Here is a 17,471-nt window from a genome sequence, read left to right as displayed (position 1 = left end):
ACCCTTATAGATTTTACATTAACTTCAACTGTTGCTGTTGTTCAGATTGCTGTATAAATGTAAGCAGAATGTAATCACAAAACAAGTTAAGAGTTTTTGTCATTTTCTCCAACTCTGTGGTTCTGTGCTCTGCTCAACTCGCAATTATCTCCGCCAATTCAGTGACAATCACGTGTCTGCACTTTACACTTAGGACTATACAGGCAACATCAATCTTTGTAAGTTGATGACTTCTATTCCTAGGTTCAGTGACTACACAAATGAATTTCCTTAAAAGACATGTACTGAACTCCAAATACAGAAGACCTCGGATAGGATTGTAAATATACTAAGTAATTAATTCCAAATTGTATACAGGGAACACTCTATATCATATGAGTTATATATAGTATATGTATATATGCATATATATACATTTTAAGTGCTACATAAATGGCTCCTCTCATCATCATCATTATTAATATTACTTGATGTGATAATTGGTTATAGGTTATTTTCCAAAAGCAGGCAATAAATACTTATCGAAAGCCTACTATATGTCAGGCCCTATGGGAAGTGATATTTTCCTATTTGAACGGAAAGGAGCAGCTGTAATAAGGGAATAGGCTAGAGGTAATAAACTGGTTGTAATATGAGACTAAGGCAGTAGGGTAATAATAGGGGATAAGATGCTGTGGATAGGGGTTTGTAGATCTCTAAGTCAGCAGGTAGAAGGTACAATGGTGAAGGTGGTAAATTGAGGCGGTAGGAGAGGTAAGGGAATGACTGAGTTTAGGGAATATAAACACTGGGAAATAAAGGGTTGCAAGGGAGAGGATGAGGTAATTTGGGCAGGCAGCTGCAGCAGAGAGACACAGACTAGGTACACAGGTTTGAGACAGACACTGAAAGGAAGCAGACTGAGCCCTTCAGGTAGGAAGGGCACTTCTACAGACAAAGGTTGGGGCCAGCCAGAAATGGCTTGAAACTGACTAGAGGGCTTTCTAGTCAGTTTCTCAGGTTCACAAAGGAAGAGTCCAGAGGAAGTATAGGGATTACCACTTCCTCTCAAAATGGACACCTCCAACTCCCCTCAGGACCCAGAGAGAATATTATTCCTTTCTCCCCTTCTCCCTCTCTTATCAATCAACTAATGAATTAGCCAAAGGTTTGATTAAGTGACAAACAGGCTTTATTGAGCTTCAGGGTTGATTGTAAGGGACAGAGGGATACAAGATAACTCTAACAGTCACCTAGGGAAAGCTTCAGGAGGGGGAGGGACACAGGAATGTGAGACTGAGAAAGGATCTGCCTAACTCAGCCCTGAGAGGTTCTGTTGCCTTTAGGGTTAGGAAAGTTGCACACAATGATTCAGAAGAATAGTTTGTATCAAGGGTAAGCCCTACTTGTCTATGGGGAAACTAAATCTACAAAGTCTGAAAGCTATCACCCAGATCCACCCTCCTTTCCAAAACCCACAGAAATTCAGGAAGGGAAAATGATAATTGGGATAGAGAAGGTCTGGGAGATCCAAAGGGAATAATTAAGCTAACAAATCTTAAGAGAAAAGCTGCAGAATAAAGGTCAGGTTTTCAGTCCAAAGACAGAGCACAGTTGACCCTCCTACTCTCATCAAGTCTCCAGGATCAACTGCCTCTCCTCAGGATTCTGAACCCTTTTCGACTGTCAGAAATTCTGCAGTAAGGCTTTGCAGGGTTAATATGCACCCTTTTGCACTACACAGCTAAGTGACTCAGTGTATAGAGCAAGGAGGTCTTGGGTTCAAATATGATCTCAGATACTTCCTAGCTATTGTAGTAGGATATTTGTTAATTAAGGAAGAGTAAGAGTAAGAGTAATTAAGTAAGAGGATATTAAGAAATAGTTACATAGCATAAATTATGGATAAATGCATACAGAAGATATGTTAGGCTTCTTTAAATGGAATCTCAGAGATGAATTGTGGGTAAGAGAATTTTTTCCAGAATACTTTGAGTTACAGTTATCCATCTGATTTGGGGGCATTCTTGGGTTTGTTCCTGTGTGGATAGGAGATCCTGAGAGAAGCTCGACTAGAGTGGGAAATTTCTCAACTGCTTCCTACATAAATTTCATCCAGCAGACCAAAATCAGTGAAGGAGATCACTGGGTGAATTTTCATTTCAAGGCCAGCTGGTTTGCTGTGAGTGTAGAGAAAGAACTTGGAGATTCTGAGCCGTTTTTTCCAACTATATGGCTAAGAAGAAAAACCTAACTTACTCTTTTTTTGGTATAAGACAAGAATTTAGATAGGATAGATAGATTAAGGGTTTTTTGGGAAACAGATAGCATAGGAAGAGAGTGTAACCCCAATTTTGTTGGGGGCCGAAGAAATTCTTGTGAGTCAGATTACTGGGTGGTTAAATAAGATTTATTAGCTTATGTAAGAGGTGACAATTATGGTTGGACTGAATATTTAAGAGTTTGGTAGCCAGGAATAGACTACCCAATTCCAAAGTTGAAGAACCAAGTCAGGATGACTTTTATGATAGTTTATTTACAAATAGGAAGAGTGAAGTAGGGAAAATGAGAGAGAGAGAGAGAGAGACAGAGACAGAGAGAGACAGAGACAGAGAGAGACAGAGAGAGAGAGAATATTACTACTCCTGCCTGGTCCGAAGGCCTGAGCCAGGTAGGGCTTCAGAGACCCCAGCAAAGGGGGGCACAGAGATTAATTAAACAAGACTTCTAGCCATGAGGTCTCCTCTAAGACAAGAGGCCTCTTCAGAGAGGCTGGTGCCTCCAGAAACCCCAAGGAAAGGGACTCAGCCTTAACTTATAATTCAAAGGAAGCAGTTTGAGGTCTCAACCCCAGCTCCTCTAAGGCCAAGTTCAAAGGGCAAAATCGCTTTCAGAGGAAGTTACTATCATATTTAAAAGATAGTTCTTTGCATCACTTCCTGTGTCCACTCTCCAGTTCCACATAGACAAATGGCAGTCTCAACCTTGTTTCAGACTGCCCAGGGAGCAGTTACTTGTTTTTGATTTGTCACTCACTAGCACATGTGGGTCATAGACCTCCCCCCTTGACATTTAATTCTAAGTTGGGTGGGGTAACATATTCCTGGTGGCTATAGTCTAAAGAATGAATAGGGATGACCAAATTCCATCTTCACACTTAGGATTAATTATAAGAATTTTATCTATTTATTTCTTTTTTCTATTCCTTTCCTTAGTCCTTTTTTTATAACAAAAAATACATTTTTTTATATTCCTAGATATGCCAGAATTTCTTTTTTTTTTATCATTAAGAGAAGTACTGTATTTGTTTGTTTGTTTGTTTGTTTGTCTGTTTATTTTTGGTCATTGAAATTTTTATTTAATCAATTAATTTAGGATATTTTTCCATGGTTACAAGATTCATGTTTCCCCCCCCCCCCCAATAGCCACTACACAATTCTGCTGGGTTTTACATGTGTATCAAATAGATCAAGATCTATTTCAATACTATTGATATTTGCACTAGGGTGAACATTTAGAGTCAATATCTCCAATCATTTCCCCATCTACCCATGTAATCAAGTACTTGTTTTTCTTTTGTATTTCTACTTCCAGAGTTTTTCCTCTGAATGTGGATAGTGTTCTTTCCCATAAGTCCCTCCAAGTTGTCCTGGATCATTGGATTGCTGCTAGTAGAGAAATCCCTTACATTGGATTGTACCACAGTGTATCAGTCTCTGTGTATAATGTTCTCCTGGCTCTGCTCCTTTCACTCTGCATCAGTTCCTAGAGGTTATTTCAGTTCAGATGGAATTCCTCCAGTTCATTATTCTTTTGAGCAGAATAGTGTCCCATTACCAACAGTTACCACCATTTGTTCAGCCATTCCCCAATTGAAAGGCATACTCTAATTTTCCAGATTTTGCCACCACAAAGAGTGCAGCTATAAATATTTCTGTACAAGTCTTTTTCCCTATTATCTCTTTGGGTTACAAACTCTGCAGTGGTATGGCTGTGTCAAAAGGCAGACAATCTTTTATAACCCTTTGGGCATAGTTCCAAATTGCCATCCAGAATGGTTGGATCAATTCATAACTACACCAACAATGCATTAAAGTCCCAATTTTGCCACATCCCCTCCAATATTTATTACTTTCCTTTGCTGTCATTTTAGCCATGCTACTTGGTGTGAGGTGGTACTTCAGAGTAGTCTTGATTTGCATTTCTCTAATTATGAGAGATTTAGAACACTTTTTCATGTGCTTATTGATAGTTTTGATTTCTTTATCTGAAAATTGCCTATTCATGTCCCTTGCCCATTTATCAATTGGGGAATGGTTTGTCTTTTTCTACAATTGATTTAGCTCCTTGTATATTTGAGTAATTAGACCTCTGTCAGAGTTTTTTGTTATAAAGACTTTCCCCCAGTTTGTTGTTTCCCTTCTGATTTTGGTTGCATTGTTTTTGTTTCTACAAAACCTTTTTAATTTAATATAATCAAAATTATTTATTTTACATTTTGTAATTTTTTTCTAACTCTTGCTTGGTTTTAAAATCTTCCCTGTCCCATAGATCTGAGAGGTATACTATTCTATGTTCACCCAATTTTCTTATAGTTTCCTTCTTTATATTCAAGTCATTCATCCATTCTGAATTTATCTTGGTGTAGGGTGTGAGATGTTGATCTAAACCTAATCTCTCCCATACTGTTTTCCAATTTTCCCAACAGTTTTTGTCAAATAGTGGATTTTTGTCCCCAAAGTTGGGCTTTTTGGGTTTATCATACACTGTCTTGCTGATGTCACTTACCCCAAGTCTATTCCACTGATGCTCCCTTCTGTCTCTTAGCCAGTACCATATCGTTTTGATGACTGCTACTTTGTAGCATAGAGGCCACCTTCCTTCATAATTTTTTTTTCATTATTTCCCTTGGTATTCTTGATCTTTTGTTATTCCAAATTAACTTTGTTATAATTTTTCCTAATTCAGTAAAAAAGTTTTTTGGTAGTTTAATAGGTTTGGCACTAAATAGGTAAATTAATTTGGGTAGAATGGTCATTTTTATTATGTTAGTTCATCCTAACCATGAGCAATCAATGTTTTTCCAATTGTTTAGATTTAGTTTTAATTGTTTGGAAAGTATTTTGTAGTTGTGTTCGTATAATTCCTGTGTTTGTTTTGGTAGATAGATTCATAAGTATTTTATATTGTTTAGGGTGATTTTAAATGGTGTTTCTCTTTCTACCTCTTGCTTCTCTAATGTGTTGGAGATATATAAAATTGCTGATGATGTATGTGCATTTATTTTGTATCCTGCAACTTTGCTAAAGTTGTTGATTATTTTCACTAGCTTTTTAGTTGATTATCTAGGATTTTTAAAGTAGATTATCATATCATCTGCAAAGAGTGATATCTTGGTCTCCTCATTGCCTATTTTAATACCTTCAATTTATTTTTCTTCTCTAATTGCTACTGGTAGTGTTTCTAGTACAATGTTAAATAATAGAGGTGATAATGGGCATCTTTGTTTCACTCCTAATCTTATTGGGAATACTTCTAATTTAGTCCCACTGCAGATGATGCTTGTTGATGGTTTTAAGATATATAATGTTTATTATTTTTAGGAAAGGCCCTTCTATTCCTTAAATTTCTAGTGTTGTCAAAGGAATGAGTATTGTATTTTGTCAAAGGCCTTTTCTGCATCTATTGAGATAATCATGTGATTTCTGTTGGTTTGCTTGTTGGTATGGTCAATTATGTGAATGGTTTTCCTAATATTGAACCATCCTTGATTTCCTGGTATAAATCCCACCTGATCATAGTGAATAACCCTCGTGATCACTTGCTGGAGTCTTTTTGCTAGTATTTTATTTAAGATTTTTGAATCTATGTTCATTAAGGAGATTGGTCTGTAGTTCTCTTTCTCTGTTTTTTTTTTGTTTTTTTTTTTATCTATCTGACTTTGGAATCAGTACCATATTTGTGTCATAAAAGGAATTTGGTAGAATGCCTTTTTTGCTTAGTATTGGGATTAGTTGTTCTTTGAATGTTTGATAGAATTCACTTGTGAATCCATCTGGTCCTGGGGTTTTTTTTTTCTTTTTTCTTTCTTTTTTTTTTTTTTAACCCTTGTACTTCGGTGTATTGTCTCATAGGTGGAAGACTGGTAAGGGTGGATGGGGTTTTTTTTCTTAGGGAGTTCTTTGATGGCTTTTTCAATTTCTTTTTCTGACATGGAATTATTTAAGTATTCTATTTCTTCTGCTGTTAATCTAGGCAATTTATATTTTTATAAATATTCATCCATATCACCTAGATTCCTATATTTATTGCCATATAATTGGGCAAAATAGGCTTTAATGATTGCCTTAATTACCTCTTCATTAGTGGTGAGGTTCCCCTTTTCATCTTTGATACTGTTAATTTGGTTTTCTTCTTTCCTTTTTTTATTAGATTGATGAGTACTTTGTCAATTTTATTTGTTTTTTCAAAGTACCAGCCTCTAGTCTTATTTATTAATTCAATAGTTCTTTTGTTTTCAATTTTATTAATTTGTACTATAATTTTTAGGATCTCTAATTTGGCTTTCATCTGGGGATTTTTAAAATGTGCTTGCTTTCTAGTTTTTCAATTTGCCTGCCCAATCCATGGACCTCTTTCCTCTCTGATTTGTTATTATATGCACTCAGGGATATAAAATTTCCCCTGAGTACTGCTTTGGCTGCATCCCAAAGATTTTGATATGATATTTCTTCTTTGTCATTCTCTTCAATGAAATTATTAATTGTTCCTATAATTTGTTCTTTAACCAACCAATTTTGGAAAATCATATTATTTAATTTCTAATAAATTTTTGATTTACTTCTCCATGTACCTATAGTAATTATTATTTTTATTGCATTATGATATGAAAAGATTGTGTTTTTTATTTCTGCTCTTTTGCATTTTTTGCCATGTTTCTATGCCCTAGTACATGGTCAATCTTTGTGAATGTACCATTTGCTGCTGAAAAGAAGGTGTATTCCTTTTTTCCCTATTTATTTTTCTCCACATATCTATTAACTCTAATTTTTCTAAGATTTCATTCACATCTCTTACCTTCTTTCTTATTTATTTTTTGCTTTTATTTATCTAGATCTGATAGAGGAAGTTTGANCCCCTATCTCCACCCTCAGTTTACTTCTTCTGCCCCCTCCCTTCCCATTACCCTCTTATTATTTTTAGGGTCTATTAAGTTCCCTCCCCGTCTCTTCCCCTCCCTTTTTTAACTCCCCACCCCACTACCCCCCTTGATTTTTCCCTTCTGACTTTCTCCATAGGGTAAGATAGAATTCAATATCCCAATGGATCTAGCTGCTCTTCCTTCTCAGAACTGATTCTACTGAGAGTAAGGTTTAAGTATTATCTATTAACACTCTCTTCCTCTCCTTCTTATAATAGTATTCATCACCTCCCCTTCCAATGCACCTCTTTGTATGGTATAGATTATCCTATTTTTCTTATTCCTTCAAGTTTATCTTAGTGCCATCTTCTATTCCCCCCCCTTTTCTTTTTTTGCATATTGTCTTAGACCACTTAGTACCTCAACCTCTCCCTATGAATAATTCTTCTAATTACTATAATGGTGAGTACAATTTTTGAGAGTTATACACACCATTTTTCCATATAGGAATACAAGTAATTTGATCTTATTGAAGCCCTTAAAGAAGCAAATTGAACAATTTTTTTTTCTTTCCCCTCTCTTTTTTAGTTACCTTTTCTCTTGATTTTTGTGGTTGGATAATCAAACTTTCTGCTTTGTTCTGGTCTTTTCTTTACAGATATTTGGAAATCTTCGATTTTGTTGATTGCCTATACTTTCCCCTGGAAGTACATAGTCAGTTTTGATGGGTAGGTGATCCTTGATTATAGACCTATTTCTCTTGCCTTTCTGAATATCGTATTCCAAGCCTTGTAGTCTTTTAGTGTGAAGGCTGCCAGATCCTGTGATATCTTAATTGTTACTCCTTGATATCTAAATTGTCTCTTTCTGGCTTCTTGTAAAATTTTCTCCTTAGCTTGGAAGCTTTTGAATTTAACAATTATATTCCTGGGGCTGTCTTTTGAGAATTTAGTGTAGAGGGTGATGTATGGATTCTTTCAATGTCTATTTTGCCCTCTTGTTTAAGAACATCAGGGCAGTTTTCTTGGATAATTTCTTTTTTTTTTATTTTAAACCCTTAACTTCTGTTTATTGACTTATAGGTGGAAGAGTGGTAAGGGTAGGCAATGGGGGTCAAGTGACTTGCCCAGGGTCACACAGCTGGAAGTGTCTGAGGCCAGATTTGAACCTAGGACCTCCCGTCTCTAGGCCTGGCTCTCAATCCACTGAGCTACCCAGCTGCCCCCTCTTGGATAATTTCTGTATGATGTCAAGTACGTTGTCAAGGTTCCTGTTGATTTCTGAGTTTTCCAGTAAACCAAAGATTCTCAAAATGTCTTTTCTAGACCCGTTATCAAGGTCATTAATTTTCTCAGTGTGATATTTTATGTTTCCTTCTATTTTGTCACTCTTTTGACTTTGTTTTATTAATTCTTGCTGTCTTGCAAGATCATTGGCTTCTACTTACTCAATTCTGGTGTTTAAAGACTGGTTTTCTGCTATAATCTTTTGATTTCCCTTTTTGGTTTGGCTTATCCTGTTTTTCATAGTTTCCAGCTGTTTAATTTTGGTCTCCAATTTGCTTATCATTTAATTTGATTTTTGATTTTCTTTCTCCAATTGAGAGTTTCTGTCTTTTAAACTGTTAATTTCTTTTTGAGCTATTTCCCACTTTTCTTGCCAAATCTCTTCCACCTTTCTCATTATCTCAGATTTGAACTCTTCGAGAACTTGTGACCAGTTTCCATTTGGGGGGAAAGTTTGGATGTGTTTACTTGATTGTCCTCCTCTGCTGCCTTCCCTGTGGTCTGGATTTTTTCTCTGTAAAAATTATCCAGGGTCATTGCCTTTCTCTTGTTCTTTCTGGTGGTTATTTCTTGGGTATTGCTTGCCATCACTATGCTGATTTTCCTTCTCAGCTAGAAGTCTGAGGGAGGAGGGAAGGCTCTTTGTGTATGGAGCTATGGGAGCAGTTTTTTTCCTAAGGCTACTTTATGAGTAGTCTCTGCACCACTTCTGTCTGATGCCCCTCTTAGCTCTATCTCCATGCCCAAGGTTTGTGTCCTTTAGCCTCCTGGGGTCTCAGGTGTAGCTGCTTTTAGGGGTAGGTCCCTGGGGCTCTTAGCTGCCAAGATCCTAGAGATTGCTGCACACTCACTGTAATTCTGGTGAGCTGGCTCTGGCTCTGGCACCATAGGTGGGGGTGTGGGAGGGTGGATCAGCTCATGTTTTTGTGGGAGCTATTTCACCCCATAGCGTGGAAATGCCCAAATCCCACGTACCTTTGATGCTGCACCCTATTGTGGAGTCCCTTTGTTAATCTGTTTCTTTTTGTCCTTTTGAGGTATCATATATTGGTCAGTGGTGAGGAAAGTAAGCTTCTAGCTACTACTCTGTTGCCATCTTAGCCCAGAAGTGAGCATACCAGAATTTCTTGAAACTGCTCTGGGAACCATCTTGTTTCAACAGCCATAACTTAACAGCCTATCCATACAGGATAGATTATTGGTAAAAACACACGATACCAATAATCTGGTAAGGGTTAGAATACTCTTACAACAGTTTTGTGACCCAATCTTGGAAAGAATCTACAGAACTAACAACAAAATAATATTAATATTTTTAAAGATCAAGTCAGATACAAGCAGATAGTTTTCAGTAGAATTCAGTAGAGGGTAACTTCAGCACTAAGGAGAGTTCCAAAGGCGCTGCCTGCCTTGATTCTCATATGTATCTGTCTGTTAGCACCAGGTACACAGAGCAGGGTCTGAAGTGGGTCTGAATAGTTTTAGATGTGTAGACTCTGTTATTATTTTTCAACATGGGGAATCTCACAAACCTAATGGATACTATCATACCTGATTGTTCTACTGGTATAACTATACCAAAATTTATACATCAACTGCTAACTATATCGGCTGCTGATATTAATGTTTTTGAATATTGTTTACTGGGCTCCACTGATAATGATTCTTATTCTGGTAATGCTCTTGCTTAGGATGGGGGTTTGTTGCATCCAGAACATACTAGTATTGTGGAAAAAGAGACAAATTAGAGAAATTGAGAGAGATGTCCAAATGAAATACCTTGTAGCAACAATACAGGAAATAGGGCATGAACTGGCACTGCTAAAGTTAAAAGTAGACAAGGGCAGTAATGTGAACAATAAGGTAGTGTTAACAAAATTAGAACAGGAAACAGCTGAATTAGAGAACACTGTGGGGAAACTTTTTCCACTGTGTGAAGTGCCTGTGATAATGAATAACAAAAAGCTAATCTCAGTGAAACAAAAGTAGAATTTTACTCAGGCAGATTTGGACAATATAAAAAAAATACCCCATCCTTTGACAAAGAATCTAGCACTGTTATCAGAAAATTTGAGAAAATTATCAAGCAATATAATCCCATATATACTGACACAGACATTTTGATGGACAAGCTGCCTACAAAATGAGAAAAATTGAAAATAGTCTCTGGAACACCACAGTGGCTAGAATTTAGCCCAGATGGGATGAGAACAATACTGATAATAATGAAGAACTGGTTAGAGCAAGGGAGTCATTGATTGACACAATAAAGCAACATTCTAATAGACCAGGGACATGGACAAAGTTTGAGAGAATAAGGCAGGAAGTAGGGGAAACACCATCTAAGTTTATGGATAGGCTGATTTACCTGGGAGAACATTATCTCTCCCTAGACATCACAGTAGACAAGGACATTAAAAAAAACCCCATAGGCAATTTGTAAGGAACTCATGCAAAGTAGTCTGCCATTATTTTCAGCAATGGTGTCCTGTCTGGCCAGAAATGTTCCTTGAAGACATTAGGAGGTTGGCTAATTACATTTTCTAAGATGACCAGGATAAGAATGAGAATGAGACCCTTGACATAATAGAAGACCCAGAGAAAGAAATAAGGAATTTAAAAATGGAAAGGAGCAAATAGGACAAACATGATAAGACTGTATTGGTGCCAATGAAAGAGGTCAAGCAGCCCAGACAGGTCTTTACTCAGCAATGGAATTTTAACAATAGGGGTCCACAATGTTACTACTATGGAAACTTTGGGCATTTCCAGAGGCAGTGTTGGGCAAGGCAGAATGGTGGATTTTTTAGGGGAAACAGATTTTTTGACAGGGGGTACAGCAACCACTATGCAGGCTATAGAGGCAATGGAGTCAAAGATAGGTTCCAGTATGCATATCAGGACAGAAGACCTAGTTATCCCAATAATGAAGGCAGGTTCTATCAAGGATCTGCCCAGGCAGAAGACATGTCTATGATGCAAACTTACGTCTTCAATGGTGATAAGCCAAAATACTCTCAGGTGGTCAGTAGCAACATTCCTAAGGCTGACACACTGAAGGGGGCAAGTGGGGGAAGTGCCTTATGAATGTTTTACCAGGGAAATGGACTGAGTAATGAAAATAATCCTAAGGAGATGGCAATAAAGGAGCAAAAGTAATAGATATAGAAGAAATACAAAGTGAAGTAAATGAAGTGCAGAATGAAGGTCAGGAAGATGAATTTAGGTTTCCTGATCCAGCTATTATGACACCCATCATCCTGGTCCATACCCCACCTCGAAGCACAGAACCCTATGTCACCCTGAAAGTGGGAAATGCAATGTATGAATGTCTTCTGGACACTGGTGCCTCTAAATCTGTGTTAAAGAAAACCAGTTGTATGAAGGTGTGGGATCAATGAAGATTGTGGGAATCTCAGGGGAACCATTGGGAGTTAAGAAGCTGACACCCCATATGGTGACCCTTCATCCCTTGAGCATAGAGCATTCTTTCCTGCTCATGCCTAATTCACCTGCAAACCTTCTGGGAAGAGATTTACTGTACAAACTCAGGGGTACCATCATTTGATAGTACCCCTGTTTGGAGTTCCATCTCAAATTGATTCAGACTATGGATTGCACTTTATTAACTCAGTTTTGCAGCAGATCTATCCAAACTTGGGTATAACACTGAAATTTTATGTCTCATATCATTCCCAAAACTCTGAGCAAGTGGAACGTATGAATAGAGAGCTTAAAACAATGGTGGGAAAGCTCTGTGCAGAGACTCATTTAAAGTGGTCAGAAATTCTACCTTTGGCTCTTTTTTACATAAGAACATGGCCCAGAAGGGAATATTTCATTAAAATTGCCTGCAAAATTTCTGGAGTTTTTTCCAATATTGTTTCTAGACAACCAGGAAACTGAGATAGAGAAGCCACAAATATATGAGATCCCCAAAGACATTACTAAAGGGCTATGGGCTATGTCATCCATAGATATAGGCTTACTAAAATCAGCAGTACCAGTTCAGATCCAGATAAAGATGGCATACAGTGAGAAAGAAGGGCTGAAATGGAAACAGAACTACCAGCAGAAAACAAAAATGGTATTTGGGTAGCTTCTTATGGTAAACCAATACTGCCAAGAGCCTTTTATAGCTAAACCTGCCAGAGCATCCATAAACAGGGTCATTATGGTACAAGGGGGGCTGGTAGACACCATGAAAAAGTCTTGGATTGCACCTGCATAACAATAGCATCTAGGATTTGCTCTTCTTGCCAGACTTGTCAGAAGTTTAACCAAAGCATGCTTAAACAAAAAGCTTTTGGATCCAGGCCTGTAGCTTTCTCTTCTTTTGAGCATATTCAAATAGACTATATCACAATACCAAAAGCTGAGAACTATTGGCACTGTTTAGTGATTGTAGATCAACTGACAAGATGGCCTGAGGCATTTCCAAGTAATAAGAACACAGTTAATTTTGTTGCTAAGGTGTTGTTAAAAGAGATAGTACCCCTGTTTGGAATTCCATCTCAAATTGATTCAGACTATGGATCGCACTTTATTAACTCAGTTTTGCAGCAGATCTATCCAAACTTGGGTATAACACTGAAATTTTATGTCTCATATCATTCCCAAAACTCTGAGCAAGTGGAATGTATGAATAGGGAGCTTAAAACAATGGTGGGAAAGCTCTGTGCAGAGACTCATTTAAAGTGGCCAGAAATTCTACCTTTGGCTCTTTTTTACATAAGAACATGGCCCAGAAGTGATTTCCATGTTTCCCCATATAAGATGTTATTTGGCCATGCCCCACAACAAACAAAAGATTTTAGCCTTGTCTATGCTTCCTTGCTCGGTGGAGATTTATCCATTGCACAATACATCTCACAATTGCAGAACAGAACCAGAGAATTAGAAGAGCTAGGAATCCCTTGCTCAGGCTGGACTGATAGATTTTACATTATAGGACTTACGTCCAGGTGACATCATTTATAAAGAATTTTACTAGAACTATTGCCATAGAACCAGCGTGGCTTGATCTTTTGATATTTTGCTCACTACACCTATGACAGTAAAGGTTGCAGGTAAAGATTTGTGGCTGCATTGCTTGCATGTGAAGAAGATCTCATCAGGAGAAGAGGTTACATCAGTTGAAGAAATCTGCAAGTGAAGTTGCTAAGAAGAGGAAGAAGAGGAAAAATGTCACAACATCACAACAACACAACATAACAAAAGATGAACAACACAACAGAGACAATGGACGATGGACAATGGACTTACTATGGACAAGATTTCTTAGGGACAATGAACCGTTAAAAAAACACATTACAACAACATTGTTACACTCACAAACACACCTGGGAGGACAAAAATTGCAACATTTTATGAGAACAACAATAAACAAGAGACATACATTTTGTTGTCAAGCTGCCTAAGTTTAAAAGGGACAAACCCTGGCCAACATTCCGAGGATAGAATTCTCAGTACTTCACTTGCAGGGACAAGAAAAGGTTTGTATGATTTCACTAACATATGATACATGGGTAAATGTGAACAGTTTAGCAGATAGGTATAGCTATCATTGTAACATACACATACCCTATCACACAGAAACAGTTCAGGGTAAATTTAAAATAGGTATCAATATATTAAATACTTAGCTTACTTAACTCATAAGGATTTTACATCCCTCAGACAGATCCCTTTTATTTCCAATAGGTGGAAAATTTTTAAATTCTTCAAACTGAGTGATTTTTTTCTATACATATGTATTTATATGTATATATGTGTATATATAAATCTATTTATGTGTATATATGTATATGTATATCTATGGTTTGTAATCTGTGCATAGGTTATGTATATTTCTTTGTATATATGGGGTTCTGTACACTTCTGCACACAGGTTATGTAACTAGGTTAGTTTGCATGCTGTTGTGTGAGTTTCATTCTAAGATTAGGGTAAGTATAGGTTTTCCTTTCTGTACATAGCACAGGGAAAGTTAGCCATTTTTCTTTATCCTTTTTTTGTATTAGCATAGTAAAGTTTTTAGTTCTGTTGCTATTTTCATAGTATTGATAAAGTAAAGTTTCAAGGTTTTCTTTAGATAGGATTTTCCTTTCTGTACTAGTGAGGGAGAAATTGTGTTTTATTTGTTCTTTGTTATTGAATTGTTTCAAATTTTGCATTTGGACTTTGTAATTGCATCTGATTTGCATTTTGCAAAGATTTCTCCTTACTTTTTCTTCTCTTTTCTTTCCTGTCCCAGAATAGGCAAGTTTAGTTGGGTATAAGGGTAGTTTAGAAAAGCTTAGGAATAGTGATAGAATGCTATAAGATTAAGGTAATGGTTCTATTTGGGGCAAAATTATTAACTTAGGTATAAAATGGTTGCATTTATTTGGGGAGAAAATGAATTTTCTCTCAAATTTCACACAGGGGGGATTGTAGTAGGATATTTGTTAATTAAGAGTTAAGTTAATTTATTAAGTTAGTAACTTAATTAGTTAATTAAGTAAGAGGATATTAAGAAATAGTTACATAGCATAAATTATGGATAAATGCATACAGAAGACATGTTAGGCTTCTTTAAATCGAATCTCAGAGATGGATTGTAGATAAGAGAATTTTTCCCAGAATGCTTTGAGTTAAAGTTATCCATCTGATTTGGGGACACTCTTGGGTTTGTTCCTGTGTGGATAGGAGATCCTGGGAGAAGCTTGGCTAGAGTGGAAATTTTCTCAACTGCTTCCTACATAAATTTCATCCAACAGACTAAAATCAGTGAAGGAGATCACTGGATGAATTTTCATTTCAAGGCCAGCTGGTTTGCTGTGAGTGTGGAGAAAGAACTTGGAGATTCTGAGCTGTTTTTTTCCAACTATACAGCTAAGAAGAAAAACCTAACTTACTCTTTTTTTGGTATAAGATAAGAATTTAGATAGGATAGATAGATTAAGGGTTTTTTGGGGGGAAATAGCATAGGAAGAGAGTGTAACCCCAATTTTGTTGGGGGCCAAAGAAACTCTTCTGATTCAGATTACTGGCTGGTTAGATAAGTTTTATTAGCTTAGGATAATTATATTTTAAGAATTCTTATTATTTTTTCTCTCCCTTTCCTTAGACCTTTTTTTATCACAATAAAATATTTTTTTATACTCCTGGCTAAGACGAAAATCTTGAGACTTCTCTGAGAACCATTTTGTCTCAACAGTCATAACTTAACAGCATATTCATATAGGATAGATTATTGGTAAAAATATACTATACCAATGACCTAGTAAAGATTAGAATACCCTTACAACACTATGTGACCTTGGGTAAGTCACTTAACTCTAATTACCTTGCTAATTGTTCTTCTGCCTTGGAACTGATCCCTAATATTGACAGAAGGTGTTATTCTCAAAGTGGTGGGGCAACTAGATGGAAAGGATGGACAGGAAGGTGCTTCTATAAGCTGGGCCTGACAAGCTGGCCCAAGATCCTCAGGTGGTAAATGGATCTAGGCTGAGTGAAGATAGTGATGCCTGTGTAGCCACCGAGGTGTGCTGGTTCTCACCAGGGCTTATGGATGATCAACTCAGCTAACAGTGCCCAAGCCAAAGTTATGGAGGGAGAAGTTGTATATGTTGTTCAATAGCACCTCTTGTTTCTTGGCTTGGAGTTAGGTAAAATGATAAAGGTTGGTAATGGGCTAGTTGTTGGAATTTGAATGGATAAGGCTGACTGCGATGTTGATAATTCCCTTTCCCCTTTGGCTGTAGTTATTCACTGGCCCCTTGGAATGAATGAATGAATGCCAGTCTTCACTTGAATCAAGTTTGAAAGAGGGTTTAATGCTTTGACTCAAAGGGATCAGGATAAGGAAAGAGGTGTTGGGAATGATTATGCTATCTCTAATGAGAGTTAAAGAAATCTAAATCAATGAGCATCAGGTTATTTGGCTGGAGAGTCTTCTCCCCCTCACAGACACTGGTTAGACCAGCCATGATCTAGACCAGTGATGGGCAAACTACAGCTCACGGACCAGATGTGGCTCCCTGAAATGGTCTATCAGGCCTGGTGACATTATTGCTAATCTGACGAATACAATGAGTAGGATACAATACAGTGAAACTTTGAAAGAGTTGCCTTAGAAACACACTGACAGATGAGCATTTCCTTTCCTTTGGCCCCTCTTTAAAAAGTTTCCCATCACTGATCTAGACCAAAGGAAAGGAAGAGATAGTGATAATCTTCTTGATAGCTGTGTTGTTATCTCTCAGCCTTGTTTGGTAATAGGTGAATGAACTTCTTGTGACAATAAGATATGGGTGCTGGATCTGCAGGTTTATAGGCCTACCCTCCAGAATTCCCTTCTCAAGACTGAGACAAGGAGTGGCTGAGCCCTTGGGCTTTTATAGAGGTGGTCCCAACTGTCTTTTGCCCTTGGCTCATGCCATCTGGGTAAATTTAAATTCCAAGTTCTATAACCGACGATCTGTCACTCAAGCTGTTCTCCATCTTTTTTCCAGAAGTTACCTATTACAAAGGTAACGATATTTTTTTAAAGTATGGATTAAAGTACAGTAGAATTCTGAAATAAATGGAAATTAAAATTTTTATGAATCTTAAATTTATTATTAAATTAAAAACAAATGAAATTAATAGAATATTTATTTAAAAATTAGAAAGACCAGTTGCACAGAAAACTTCCATGAAAGGTCATGTGAGGATTATCCAGAATACTGGTGTGGAAGATTGCTTTTAGGTTTCATGCCTCCAATTTTGCTTGAAGCCCATCACTTTTTGTTACAACCTTCCCAAAGCAATTTACTTCCTCACTAGCTCATTTTAGTGGAATGGAAAGGCAGCATGGCCTAATGGATAGAACCTTGAAATTGGAGTCAGGAAGATTTGAATACAAATTTTGGACCTTTCTGAGCCTCAGTTTCATCATGTGTAAAATGTGTATAATAGAGCCTATCTCACCTGACTATTATAAAATTCAAGCAAGATGTTGTGTTTGTGTTTTATAAGCCTTAAAGAGTTAAGTAAATGCCAATTAGGCAGTGAGGTGGCTCTATCGTGCATAGATCAC

The sequence above is a fragment of the Gracilinanus agilis genome, chromosome 6 (assembly GCF_016433145.1).
Source record: "Gracilinanus agilis isolate LMUSP501 chromosome 6, AgileGrace, whole genome shotgun sequence".
Taxonomy (NCBI): Eukaryota; Metazoa; Chordata; class Mammalia; order Didelphimorphia; family Didelphidae; genus Gracilinanus; species Gracilinanus agilis.
This window is presented reverse-complemented; position numbering follows the sequence as displayed.